This window comes from Nicotiana sylvestris, chromosome 10 (assembly GCF_000393655.2).
Source record: "Nicotiana sylvestris chromosome 10, ASM39365v2, whole genome shotgun sequence".
NCBI lineage: Eukaryota > Viridiplantae > Streptophyta > Magnoliopsida > Solanales > Solanaceae > Nicotiana > Nicotiana sylvestris.
The window spans coordinates 100,616,681-100,631,276 of record NC_091066.1 but is presented as its reverse complement, the minus strand read 5'-3'; positions in this window follow the sequence as shown (position 1 = coordinate 100,631,276).

Genomic DNA, 14,596 nt, shown 5'->3' with positions numbered 1-14,596 from the left:
TAAAGCTACTAGAAGAACCAACACCACCTATTGTTCTTTTGGAAGTTTTCTTACTACCACCTCTACTAGTGCACGCTTTTTTGGCCACTTTAAGTAAATCCAATATGTAAATTAAAGTAAGAAATTAAATTAAGAAATTAAATTAATAATTCTAAATAATAAAATAAGTGTACGCCAAATAAGAGAAAGAGATGGAATGAGTGTACCAGGATTCCGGATGCCGCACTAATTTTGAATTTTTGATATCAAAAATCAAACTTCAATTGATAGACCAAAACTTGATAGTTGATAATTTATACTTGAATACTTGATACCACACTTCGCTTAAATACTTGATATTTGATAATAATAATTTTGTAATGGCTAAACTAAATAATTGATGAAACTTGAACTAATAACTAATTGAGAATTTGAGATTTGAGAATTTAAGAACTATAATATCAAGAGAGAATTGAGATTTGAGAGAGAATTAGAGTAGTAAGAGAGTGAATTGTGAGAAAAAATAAAGAAGAAGGGGGGCTATTTATAGATTTTAAAAGGTTAAAAATGTAATTTTTCAATTATTAGGGGTGGGATGACTATATTTTTAACGGGGAGGGGGGGGGGGAGGGGGGGGGGCAAATGGCTATTTTTGCAAAATTTGGTCGTTCCCCAACGGTCATTTCTCAATTTAACCGTTGGGAACTGTAACGACCCGACCAGTCGTCTCATGAGTTACCGCTTTTTTTCCCCCATTTTTGCTTCTTATTGCTTTATCTATTGATTCTATATGTGATCGGGTTGGTTGGCTCGGGTTCGGAAAGGATTTGAAAAGGATTTGAGACACTTAGCCTCTTTGGAGTGAGTTTAAGTTGGAAAAGTCAACCGGACGTTGACTTATGTGTTATAAGGCTCGGATGTGAGTTCTTATGGTTCGGTTAGATTCAGGAGGTGATTTGGGACTTAGGAGTGCGATCAGAATGAGTTTTGGAGGTTCGGAGTAGATTTAGGCTTGAATTGGCAAAGTTGATAGTTTGGCGATTTCCGGTTGGTAGGTGAGATATTGATATAGGGGTCGGAATGGGATTCTGAGAGTTGCAGTAGTTCTGTGGAGTTATTTGGGATGTGTGTGCAAAATTTCAGGTCATTCAGACGTGGTTTGGTTGGTTTTTTTTATCAAAACGTAATTTGGAGGATTTTAGAAGGTTTGACTTGAATCCGATATGTTTTGGGTGATTTAATGTTGTTTGAGGTGTTTTAGTGATTGAAACAAGTTTGAATAAGGTATTAGAATATGTTTGTGCTTTTGGTTGAGGTCCCGGGGGCCTCGGGGTGATTTCGGGTAGTTAACGGAGAAGTTGAGATGTTATTGCAGCTGCTGAAATTACTGCTTCTGGTGTTTTCGCACCTGCGGTTTGGGGACCGCAGGTGCGGTGCCACACGTGCGGAAGGGGAGCCGCATAAGTGGATTTGGGAGAAAGTGTCAGGAACCGCAGATGCGGTAGTTTGACCGCACCTGCGGAGTTGCAGGTGCGGAGAGTTGACCGCAAATGCGGATTTGGCCCATTAAGTGATTTCCTTAGAAGCGGAGGAAAGATCGCATATGCGGTACCGCAGAAGCGACTATTGTGCCGCAGATGCGGAACAACTGGCAGAACATATAAGTTATTTCATTTCGCGAATTTGAGTTATTTCACCATTTTTTACTTCGGTTTGGGAGCTTTTTGGGCGATTTGAAAGAGGTATTTCAAGGAAACTTCATTGAGGTAAGGGATTTGGACTTAAAACTCGTTCCTATGCTATTATTTCATGGATTGGAGCTAGAAATTTATGGAAATTAAGGGTGAAATTTGGGGAAACTAGGGTTTAGTATTGGAGACCTATGAGTGAGGATTTGAAGGACCATTTGAGGTCGAATTTCTGAACTTTTGATATGTATGAACTCCTGGCGAGATAAGGAATCTATTGGTGTAAAAATTATTCAATTTCGAGACGTGGGCCCGGTGGTCAGGTTTTGGTAATTTCAGGATTTGTACCCTTTATTGATTGTTTTCGCTTGGGCTTCGTTCCCTTAGCATATTTTGATGTCCTTGTTCTGATTTTGGTTAGATTCGATGCGCGTTGAGGCCGATTCTAGGGGCAAAGGCATCGCGAGCTAGTGATTTAGCCGGTTCTAGGTGAGTAATGATTGTAAATGATGTTCTGAGGGTTTGAAACCTCAGATTTGCACATCGTAGTGCTACATTGAGGTAAGACACACGCTTGATGACGAGCGTGGGGTCGTGTACTATTGGGGATTGTGACTTGGTCCGTCCCGACTGGTGATTTTACCGCGTGTTTGATTGAAATCTATTTGCTATCATCATTATTTGGGTTGAATGCCATATTTGGGCCTTGTGCCAATTATTTGAACCCTTCAGGGATTTTTATTGATATTTCCTCACTGCTCTGACTTTATACTTGAACTCAGTCATGTTATTTTCCATTGTTTTACTACTCAGCCATGTTTACTCAGTTTTAAGACTTATATGATATTTTAAATGATGTTTCGGCTGAAAAACACTATTTACTATTGCCCGAGGGGCTTGTGAGGATTTTTGGCTTAATAAGACCGAGGGCCTATATTGTGAGGAAACACTGATACTGATTTGAGGCCGAGGGCCTGAGATATGTACGCCACGAGGTGGCTTGATTGATGTAAGGCCGATGGCCTAGTTTTGATGCAACGAGATGGCTTGTTATTGCGCTTGGGCCGTAAGGGGCCCCTCCAAGAGTCTGCACACCCCTAGTGAGTGCGGGTACCCATTGTGATGTGAGATTGAGCCCGAAGGGCAAGTACTATTCCGAGATGTTGCCCGAGGGGCAGATTTGTTGATACTGTGCCCAAGGGGCGAACTTCTATTTGTTTACTTTACCTTAACTGCTCGTCAATTACCTGTTTACTTGTTGAAAAAGGATTTTACTTAACTTTCACTGGCTTATTACTTTTAAATGATTTTTCTGCTTCATTATAGAATGCCTTGTTCCTTACGTGTTTTCTTACTTTCAGTCGTTATTTACATTTGTTACTCACTAAGTTGGAGTACTCACTTTACTCCCTGCACCCTGTGTGCAGATTCAGGCGTAGCTGGTCCCGCTCCCGAGTGCTGATTCATTCCAGCTTCAGGCGGATCTCGAGGAGTCTTTAGGTAGCTGTTGGCGTTTGCAGCCCGGAGCTCCTCCCTATCTCTTTTCCTTATGTCCTTAGTTCAGTGTTGAACTCTGTAGTTACATTTGAGTATTTAGTGTTGTTAGATGCTCGTGACTTGTGACACCCCGGTTAGGGCTGTGTTGGGTTGTACTTCCGCACTTTATTGATATTATCCACTACTTAGTATTGCTAAATCATGTTTTAGACTGCTTTTATGTTGTTTAACTATTTATAAAGTGAATTGGGTTTAATTGGCTGGCCTTGTCTTCACGAGAGGCGCCATCACGATCGGGTCCGGGTTTAGGGTCGTGACAGGAACGGTCTAATTAATTTTTAAAAAAAATTCCAACGGTAACCAGGCTGCTAACGGGCCGTAGCCCATTAACAACCCATTAACGGATGACGGGTTATGCGGGTTCGGTTCCCCGTTAAGCTAAGCATATTCGTCCAAAACCCGGTCCCCCTACTAACCCATCTCAGCCCGCCCTATATGCTATAGTACCGGGCTGAACCGGGCTGACCCGAGTTGAAGCGGGTTGAAAACGGGTCAGCCCAGCCCGATTAACAGGTTTACTTCAAACAGTCCAAAATGTCATAATCTCATAGTGCACCCAATGGTATCCTGGTGTGTCAAAGTTCCCAAAGGGCCTCAGGGACCCCGGGCAATGCTCACACCAGAGAACTTTCAAAGCAACCCTTTGTGAGCAAGTTTGGAAAGTCAACTCCAGTGTGTCAAAGTTCAGAGGAGTCTCATGAACTCCTAAGCAATGCTCACACTGGTGGGGCAAGACCTTAGGTGTTCTAAGAATAAGAGTTGAAAACAGGAGATAATTTTAAAAAAATAGTTTTGGATTCTCAGGAAGTAAGGAGCAAACAGGGTCATTCAATCATTGTAACTCAAACAAAGGTCCCAACAGTCAAATAGTATACAGAAACAGGATAACTTAGAGTTTCAATTTAGTTTACTAGCTGTCACTAGGTGAGCATACAGTCACATACATAGGGATAGCAGGGCTTAGGAGCAATGTTAGTCAGAGTCATGTGAGAGGTGAACATAAGATAGAAATGACATGTTAGTGGAGAATTAAACAGTCATAGGTTCAGTCTATATATAAACAAGTATGCAGTCTTGATGAGAGCAGAAGCACAGGAGTAAACAGGTTGAAAGCGGGATACACATAGGTTCAATCAAATAGAAGTAGACATGCTATTGCAGTAAACATATAGGCTGAACAGACGTATACATGCTTATTGCAGTAAACACATAGGTTGAACAGAAGTATACATGCTTATTGCAGCAAACACATAGGTTTGCTTAAGGAAAAGAAAGACATGCTGATTATAAGGAAACACATAGGTCAAATTGAATATCTGTAAGCATAGAGTCTAATTGATCAGTAGTGAACATGCTGATTGGGAATAATCATGAAGCACAGGGACCTAATGAGATAAGTAGACATACTGATAATAGGGCACATAGTTGAATTAAATAGCAGTAGACATGCTGAATAAAAAAATATACTAGTTTGGAAGAAAGACATGCTGATTATAAGGAAACACATAGGTTTAATTGAAGGGCAATAGAGGGACCATACCAGTTAAGGAAGCAGAAAGAGAAGGTAAAGCAGGTAGGATTTAACAGCCTAGCCTTGGCTTTCAACTGGCTAGACAAGCAATGAACACAAGTAGTAGAGAGAGATGAGAGAAAGTTTATGTGTGTGTATGTGTTTGAACTCTTGTCCGTGTTTAAGAATCAGAATGAGAGTGTATATATATCACTTAGGGAGATGAAACAAATAAGGTAAAAATGATTTGGAGTTCATAAATAAAGTAGGTAGATATAATCAATCAGTTAATTGGGCTAATCCCCATTAATTTGCACAAATAGATCCAAGAAGGTTATATCAGTATAAAGAGAATCCATTACCAGCCCTGATTGGGGATTAAATAAGGTAACAAATCATAAATTGACTAATCAGCTGGAATAAAGCAAGCAACGCTAATTACAGGTCACAAATAAGGAAAGTAAGTAAAAATCCCAAAGAATACTGATTTTAACAGGAAAAATTGATTCAAATCCCTAATAGAAATCAATTAAGTAAAACAAAATCCCAAAGAATATTAGTTTTAGCAGAAAAAATATTCAAAACTAAAAATAGAATCATTCAATACAACTGGTTCACAGAAATAAACACAATAACGGAAAAAATTAAAGAAATCAGTGTCACAGACAGGAACATCTAAGGTTTAAACATATACACGAAAATTAATCAAACATGTAAACAAACCATTAGTTTAAACACTTGAAAGTAAGAAAAAACCTTTTGAAGAAAACTTGGGACGAACCCTAAATTTTAGAAAATAACGGAATCGAAATAATGTTAGCAAAACAAAAGATTTTTGAGGAAAAAGTACCAAATAAAACTCAGAACACTTTAGATCTACGAGGATCTGAACAGACCTAGCGGTCATGGAACTAGGGTTTTCAAAAATAGTAGAGATGAAGAAAACTCGGGCAGAAACCAAATATTCGAACTAAAAATAGGAGGAGATCAGTACTCACGAATGAGAATGGCCCTAGACAGGTCTGTAAATGAATTTTGGACAAAGAATCAAGTCGAATCTCCCTGAAATTCTTCTAAGAATCCATGCAATCAACAACCAGAGGGTATAAAGACCGGTAGGAGCTCGAGAACATACAGAAACTCCATAGACAGGAGTTTCCCGCTGGTGACGGCGATTAGGGTTAGGGTGAGTTGAGAGAGAATTGAAGAGGTAAGGGAGTCGAAGGTGGCAGAGTGTAACAAAATGAGTAGGGTTAGGGGTCATTTGAGTTAAAAAAGGTAAGAAGGAATGATGGTCGTTGATCGTAGAGATCAATAACCAGAATTGGAAGGGGTCTGAGTTGGGTTAGATTTAATTGGATTGGGTTTGATTTGAATTAGGCTTGGGTTAATTAAATTGGATTGGGGGGGGGGGGTCCGATTTTGGGTGTAGATTAGGGGCTATTTGTTAAATACCCACTTTATTAAATAAAACAATTATAAAAATAGCTAATTAAAATGATAAAAATAATATTCATGCATGAAGGTGATTTAAAATAATTATGTAATATTATAAAAATATAAAAAGTCATTTTCTGTATAGATAATGTAGTTATGCATATGTAGGGGCTATTTTTGCAAAATATGCAATTATATTCTTAAAAATATAAATGTAATTATACAAAATGCAACTAAAATATTTGAACACTCATATGAATATAAATGATGAATTTAGATAATTAAATCATCATAAAATAATATGAGGGATAGTTTTGAACATTTATGTAATTAATTAAAAAAAATCAGAAATAAATAGATTTAGGGCCCTTAAAAATTGTAAAAATATTTGTGCATGTTTGTAAATGCATGAACAATATTTTGAAAGTGTGTGTTCACATTTTGAAAATATATGAGGGAAAAATTGGGTATCAACAACTGCCTCTCTTTACCCGAGAAGGATGAAAGAGTTTTCGGGTAAGGAAATGAAGATCGATTTTGACCGAATCGGTGTTTTGAAAAAATAGAGGTCGAACCCTGGTCTCTAAGTTGCCTACATATCCCTGATTTTACAGGAATTAGGCCATGTGTAGTTCTGGACCCAACGGTGAATGAAGCCGATGGAAAAGGTTCTTTTGTGAAGTGTAATGTCGAATGGAGTTATGATTGTGGGTCTGGAGTGTAACGAAGGGATTGTAGGGAAGATATGTGGATATCACAGAGTAATGTGGGTAATTGATGGGAATCGGTTATGAATGGAAAAGTAAAAATGGCATGAGCGGAAACTGGACCGAAGTCTGCTCTTGTTTGAAACACAATGCTTGCGAGTATATAGATGATGCAAATTCCCTTTGGACCATGAAAGATTGTCTTTGGACAGTGCGGATGACGTCCTTAGACTATGATGTCCTGGGTCATGAATTGTGAGATAGGAGATTCGCAGGCTATGAAATGATGTTCTTGGGCCATGGGGATGGTGCCTTTGAACCATGACGCCTTTGAATAATGATGTGCAGTATGAGAGATCCTCAGGCTATGACATAGTATCTTCAGGCTATGAGGATAATGCCTTCAGACTATGACGCCTTTGGATAGGTTGGCTATATGTCAGCCCATGAAGTGCATAGATATGATACTGAAAGTGATAGCAAGATAAAGCTTAGTCTTGCGTGGAGTTTATGGGCAGAGCTTAGCTCGGGAGAAGAAGATAGTGCCAAGAATAGAGCAACATTTTTGCAGGAAGGGACAATGCTTAGTCCTATAAGAAGGCAGTGCTTAGCTTTATACAAATATGGAGGCAGGGTTTACCCTCATGCAAGATTTGAGACAGAGTTTAGTCTCATGCAAAGAGAAGGCAATGCTTAGCCTTATGCAAATATAGAGGCCAGGCTTAGCCTGATGTAAGGAGAAGGCAATGCTTAGCCTTATGCAAATATGGAGGCAGGGCTTAGCCTCATGCAAGATTTGAGACAGAGCTTAGTCTCATGCAAGGAGAAGGCAATGCTTAGCCTTATGCAAATATGGAGGCAGGGCTTAGCCTCATGCAATATTTGAGACAGAGCTTAGTCTCATGCAAGAAGAAGGCAATGCTTACCCTTATACAAATATGAAGGCAGGGCTTAGCCTTATGCAAGACTTGAGACGGAGATTAGTCTCATGCAAAGAGAAGGCAATGCTTAGGCTTATGAAAATATGGAGGCATGGCTTAGCCTCATGCAAGATTCGAGACAGAGCTTAGTCTCATGCAAAGAGAAGGCAATGCTTAGCCTTATGAAAATATGAAGGCAGGGCTTAGCCTTATGCAATATTTGAGACGGATCTTAGTCTCATGAAAAGAGAAGGCAATGCTTAGCCTTATGCAAATATGGAGGCAGGGCTTAGCCTCATGCAAGGTTTGAGATAGGGCTTAGTCTCATGCAAAGGGAAGGCAATGCTTAGCCTTATGCTAATATGGAGGCAGGGGTTAGCCTCATGTAGAGAACAAATAAGAATGGAATAGTTCTTAGATGGAGATATATTTGCGTCTGGTGACCTGATCGTTAGGACTTTGGCATGTGTACGTTTGCGAATACTTCTATTATGTTCAACATTCCTGCATCCAAAGAAAAATTGTAAGTTTTGTAAGGGGAGGTTGGTTCGTGCCTTCGTCTGCTGGCTTTGCTCCGCTCCATTCTGGGGGCCTTGTTTGAGTTGACCTGGGTAACACCTGGCTGTTACAAGAATAGAGTTTTCAAAAATATGAATTTATTGATAAAAATTGAGTTATTTTTGGAAAACATAATGAAATATCAAGTAATTTTAAATAAACTAGTGACTGTAACATATTTCAGAGACATTGCAGCCTTCTCATTTTAGAATTTTGAGGGTCCTCCTCAAAATTTTTCCCCAGTTGGATAAATGTTCCTTCGGCCATTTGCGTGTGACGAAACTTGCTGAACTTTCTCAAAATTTTGCCCCAGTTTCTTAACCAATTTCTGAGTTTCTGGTCTATGAAGGCGTCAGCTGGACTTGCTCCGGAATTTTGAGGGTCCTCCTCAAAATTCTGCCCCAGTTTCTGGTTCTGGGGGAAAATGAAAATTTTATTATTATATGACCGAACTCACAGGGCTGCCTACGTATCCCCTCTTAAACGAGAATCAGGTCAAGCCTAGTTCAGTTACATTGGATGAAGGAATGTAAATAATCTAAACATAGTATCTCTTGACTGCATCTGAATTGATTGGTTTCGGCCAAACTTCTCCGTCCATTTCTGTAAGTATGAGTGTTCCTCCTGTTAGTACCCTGTGAACCATGACCTTGCCAGTTTGGAGAGAATTTCCCTTTGGCTTCATCTTGATGCGGGAAGATCTTCTTCAACACTAGCTGTCCCGGCACAAACTATCTTGGTTTGACCCTTTTGTTGAAAGATTTGGACATTCTATTATGATAAAGCTGACCGTGACATACTGCGTTCATTCTTTTTCTGTCTATAAGGGCCAATTGCTCATAACAACTCCTTATCTATTCTGCATCGCTGAGTTTGGCTTCCTGTATGATCCTTAAGAAGGAATTTCTACCTCGGCTGGAATGACAACTTCGGTTCCATAAACCAGTAGGTAGGGAGTTGCCTTAGTTGATGTGCAGACTGTAGTGCGGTACCCTAATAGGGCAAAGGGTAACTTCTTGTGCCATTGTTTGTGTTTTCTACCATCTTCCTTAGTATCTTCTTGATATTTTTGTTAGCAGCTTCCACAGCTCCATTCATTTGAGGTCTGTATGTTGTAGAGTTTTTGTTCTTAATTTTGAAGGTTTCACACATGGCTTTCATCAGGTCACTATTGAAATTGGCGGCATTATAAGTGATAATGGACTTGGGAACTCTGAATCGGCAAACGATACGATCCTTGACAAAGTCTGCGACGACTTTCTTGGTTACAACTTTGTAGGATGCAACCTCTACCCATTTTGTGAAGTAGTCAATGGCCACTAAAATGAACCTGTGCCCATTTGAAGCAGTGGGCTCGATCAGACTGATGACATCCATTCCCCAGGTAGCAAAAGGCCAAGGTGCACTTGTTGCGTTGAGCTCATTAGGTGGTACCTGTTGATACCCAATTTTTTTTGTATATTTTAATATGCAAAATACTTTCAAAATAGAATATGTACGCATATATAAGTATGTCCAAACGTTTTATTATTTTTTCTTAATTTTTAAAGATTTTTAAATCAATTTATTGCCCTATTTTATCAAGAAAAACCTAATAATTATCCCCGAAATTATCATTTTTGGTGATTCATTTATTGTATTTTCATATCTATTCTAAAATATAGCTAACATAATTTTTGCATATTTTTACAAGTTTATTTAGTATTTTTAAAACTAAATTGCATATAATTGCAATATTGGCCTCTTTTAAAATTTAATTGTAGTTATATTTATAAAATTGACTCCAGTATTTTTTATTTGATAATTATGTATTTTTAATCATTTTAGTACTTTTAATTTATTTTTAGAAATTATTTTACTATTTTTTATAAAATAAATAAGGGAAAATGGCTATTTACATGTTAGCCCATTTGCATTTCAATTTTAGTCAGATCTTAACCTCTAATTAGACCCAACCAGAGGCCCAATTACCCTGACCCAAGTCCTAATCTACCTTATCCATGACCCTTTTAAATAACCCGCCCGGATCCCCTTTTAATCCCAGCCGTTGATCACTTAGATCAACGGCTCACATTTGCCCCTTCCTTTTTTAACCTGAACTAACCCCTAAACCTAATCATTTCTTATCTGTAGCCACCCTTGAATTCCCCCTTCTCCCAATTCTCTCTCAAGCTCCTCTCAAACCCTAGCCGCCTCCCTCCGCTTCCACCCTAAAATCGCCAGAATCCATGGCTTCCAAAGCCTTTAAAGGCTTGTACCTGCCTCCAACGACTCCTACATGCTCGACTATTATGGTCTCAAGACCAGACTTTGAAGAAGTTTGGTCCAGACCTTGGTTTATTTCAGCGCCATGCTGTCTCCGGTCATTTTCGACCTTGCTCCGGCCAGTCATGGCTATTCAAGACTGATCTTGACTTCTCATGTTTAGATCAGTGACTTTCCAAGCCTTTCTCACCTTCTGGGTTCTTCTGGAACCCTAACCTTCGAGGTTTCTCCCTATTCTTTTTGATCCGTTGTAGATCTGTGTTTTCTCTAAGCTTTTAAACATTTTCTCAAAGTTTCTTTCAAAACTCTGCTTTTGAAACCTCTTTACCTTTTCCGATTTAGGGTTTTTGTTAAATTAGTTCGAAGCTTTTCTGATTTTTAACATGTTCTACTATGTTCTTTATGTTGTTCTTTTACTGGAGTGTGCATGTTAAAAGTCTTAGTTCCTTTTGAGGTTTCTGAATATATTTTCGTGTTAGTATTTGTTTGATTGCTTGTTTTTCATCTCTATGACTCGATTGATGGTAAAAACCCTAAAACGTTGGGTTCATTCGAGTCCGGAGACTATTTGCTATATGATTTGCTGGTTCCTCATCTCTGAACTTGTTTGGTTTCAAAACCCTATTTTCTTTGGACCTATTCGAGTTTCTGAAGTTGTTTCATCTATTGCTCGACCGAGTTTCGAAATCTTTGTTTCAACTTGTGTTGCTTTATGTGACCATTGGAACTGGACTATAGTTTTCAGAAAGGCTTTCTACTTGACCTTTTGCATGCTTCTGATACTCTCCCCTTTTTCTATTACTAATGTTGGTGAAATTGACCTACGTGATTGTCAAGTGATTATTCCCTTTGTCATGAGTCTAGCCTCGCATGCCTAATGTTTATGCACTCTTTTATATGCTAAATTTCCCTCTCAAAATAACCCTTAATTGTGGACTGATTTTAAACCTCTTTGTGTAATTCTGATTGCACTATTGTAATTGATTCTTTCCTTGTTGTATTGATTTCCCTGTCTCTTGGACCTATTTGAATACTTTCCTTTGAACTTTCGACCCCTACCTTTTTTACTCAATTTGATTAATTCCCTTACCTTGATTACATTTGTATTGGATTCTTACAAACCTTTCCTTGATTAGAGTCTGATGAACCTAGCCTCTATTACCTACTGTGTACTCGAGCTACTTCCTTATTGGTCATATTTAGCCCTATGTGATTTCTTTCCTTATTTAGCAATTGCATATTACCGTTTGATTTTAACTCCTTAATTAAAGGAAGTTCTTATACTGATTGATTTCAATTGGTACACAGTTCCATAATTATTTTCTTGCCTTATTTTTCTGCCTGTTTTCACACTATAAATACCTGGCTTTTCATAAACGCACAGACTCAACAAACACACTAAGTTTTCTGAACTCACACTCACACTCAAAAAGCATTCTCTCTTGTTACTAGTACTGTGGCTTGTCTTCAAAGTTCTGCTACCTGCTTTTACTGTATTTTGCTTCTTTGAACTGGTATGTTCTGGTTAAATTTTCAGTCTCACAATAATGTGTTTACTTAATGCTTTTACCTTCTTGTCTGTCTATTGCCAGTGTTCAGTTCAGTACTTGTTTTAGCTTGCTATAATTTCCTTTCTGCCTGTTTTGAATTTATTATGAATCCCAAACCCCCTACCCCAATGTGTTTGATGCTATGGTTTGTTTGAGGCATGATAGTACTGAATATTATTGTCCATGACTCAAGCTTGATCCCTGGGATCCTAACCTCTATGATTCTCTACTATTGTATGTTCTGGTAGGCTTGTAGGCATGCCAGCATCTCCATTGCTGTGCATGCCCAAAGCTGGCCCTCCTTTGCAACTTCCTACCCTCCTGAACCCTTTTGTGTAAATTTATCAACTTGTTTGTGGCTGTTTCCCTCTCCTTTATCCCATTAGAACTCTGTTTTTGCACTTGCACTCTCTCTTAGACTTTAAGTTCTGCCCCCCCTCTTGTGAGCCTTGCTTTGGGACCCATTGAGCTCCCTCTGAACTTGGACACTTGAGGGCTGGCCCTTCCATACCGCACTTGTCCCCATTCTGATGATACAAAATTTGGGTGTGAGCATTACTCGGAGTCCCATTGAGGCTCTTAGGGAACTCTGACACACTCAAATTGAGAAAGGCTTTGGATCAATGGTCTTTTGAGTTGGTCTATCTCATAACTCAGAGAGGAAGTCAAGAATCAGGCCTCCTCTGGTTGTACTTTTTTTAACTTTTTCTAATGTGATTTTATTCATTCCGGCTTGTAATAATTTGTAATAAATACTTGGGGTTGGTTAGTGAAAAGGGTGGTTAACTATGTATGTAAAAGGGGTAGAAATTATGCCTATAGGACCGCTATATTTCTGCATATTCAAATACATGTAGAAATTATGCCTATAGGACTGCTATATTTCTGCATATTCAAATACATATAGAAATCATGCCTATAGGATGTTCTAAATTCTGCATATTCAAATACATATAGAAATCATGCCTATATGTCTAGTCTAATTTTGCATATTCAAACTTCATATAGAAATCATGCCTATAGGGTACTTTCAACTTCTGTATATTCAAACTACATATAGATACCATGTCTATAAAGCTTCTGCATTTCAACACCACGTCTATGAGGTTTTAAAATTAGCAATGTATAGAAAGCATGCCTATAGGAGTTTCTAATTGAATCTGATCCACTTCACTCAATGTCAGATCTAAAAATCAGTAATCATCAGTTGCAGAACTTGTAATCAATTCGTTTAAATTCTGCCTCTCTTTTAATAATCTGAGTCCTTAACTAGTTTAACAAGTATGCATATAGGATTGCAAACAATTCATTTTTAAGTTTCTACTGTCTTACCACCTTCTGAATTCAGTAGATATCATGCCTATAGGACCCCGCCTAAACACTTAGGCAAGCCTTAGGGTAATATCTGTAAACTGAACCTGCTTCTGTTAATCATTACAACCAACATGCAGGTCTGATTTGGACTTCTTATCTGAGTTATGCAATAGACTAAAACTGCCTCAACAATCTCATCTCCCTCGTCTTTAATGCTTTTGAATCAGACCTAAGCAGTATGTGTAAGACATGCTACTTTATGTGTTTGTTTGAGGAGGTATAATTAAGCCTATATGCTTATGTGCTTTCCCTTTTTATATGCAATATGTGTTTTTGTATGTCGCCTTAGAATTTTTACCTTTGAAACTACAAATAAGCCTAATATCCCTCCTTTTAGGATTAGTAGTCCTAAGTGCCTCCGGGACTGATAGGATTGGGATGGGTGATAGCATGCAATAAGTAATCGAGACCATTCCGCGCTTTAAATACCTTAACGGGGTGGGAAGGGTAGATATGTATATGATGACCACGCGATAATGTCACGTGTAGCCCTTCACTGAGGAGTCATTACCGAATATTGTGTGGGGTGATTCGTATTTTAAATAAACCTAGGACCCCCCCTCTTATTTCTTTAGCATTTCAGTTCTTTTTTTTTAAAAAAATCAGCTTTTCTATTTGTTCTTCCAAACTTTGTTTATTTTCAAACCCTTCTGTGAAACCCCATCCTATTTAAGCCTTATTTGTCTATATGTTAATTGCACCTCAATTCACAATAATTGTCTGGCCAGGAACCACACTAGTGGATTCTGAGGGGTACCTAACACCTCCCCCTTAGAATAATTTCAAGACCTTACCCTATCTCTGATTATTCAAATCAAACTCTTTTAGTGTCCTAATGCACCTTAAATCATTAGGTGGCGACTCTTCAAATGCAAACCCAGTTCCCAAAAGGAACAAGTTGTCCCTCCAAATGTCATGAACCCGATTCTACGAGGAAAAATGGGGGCACGACAGTACCCTTATCATGTCTGCATGTACCTAACATTGGTGGCATTTCTGTACATATCGGATGCAATCCGTCTCCATGGTCATCCAAAATATCCAGCTCTGA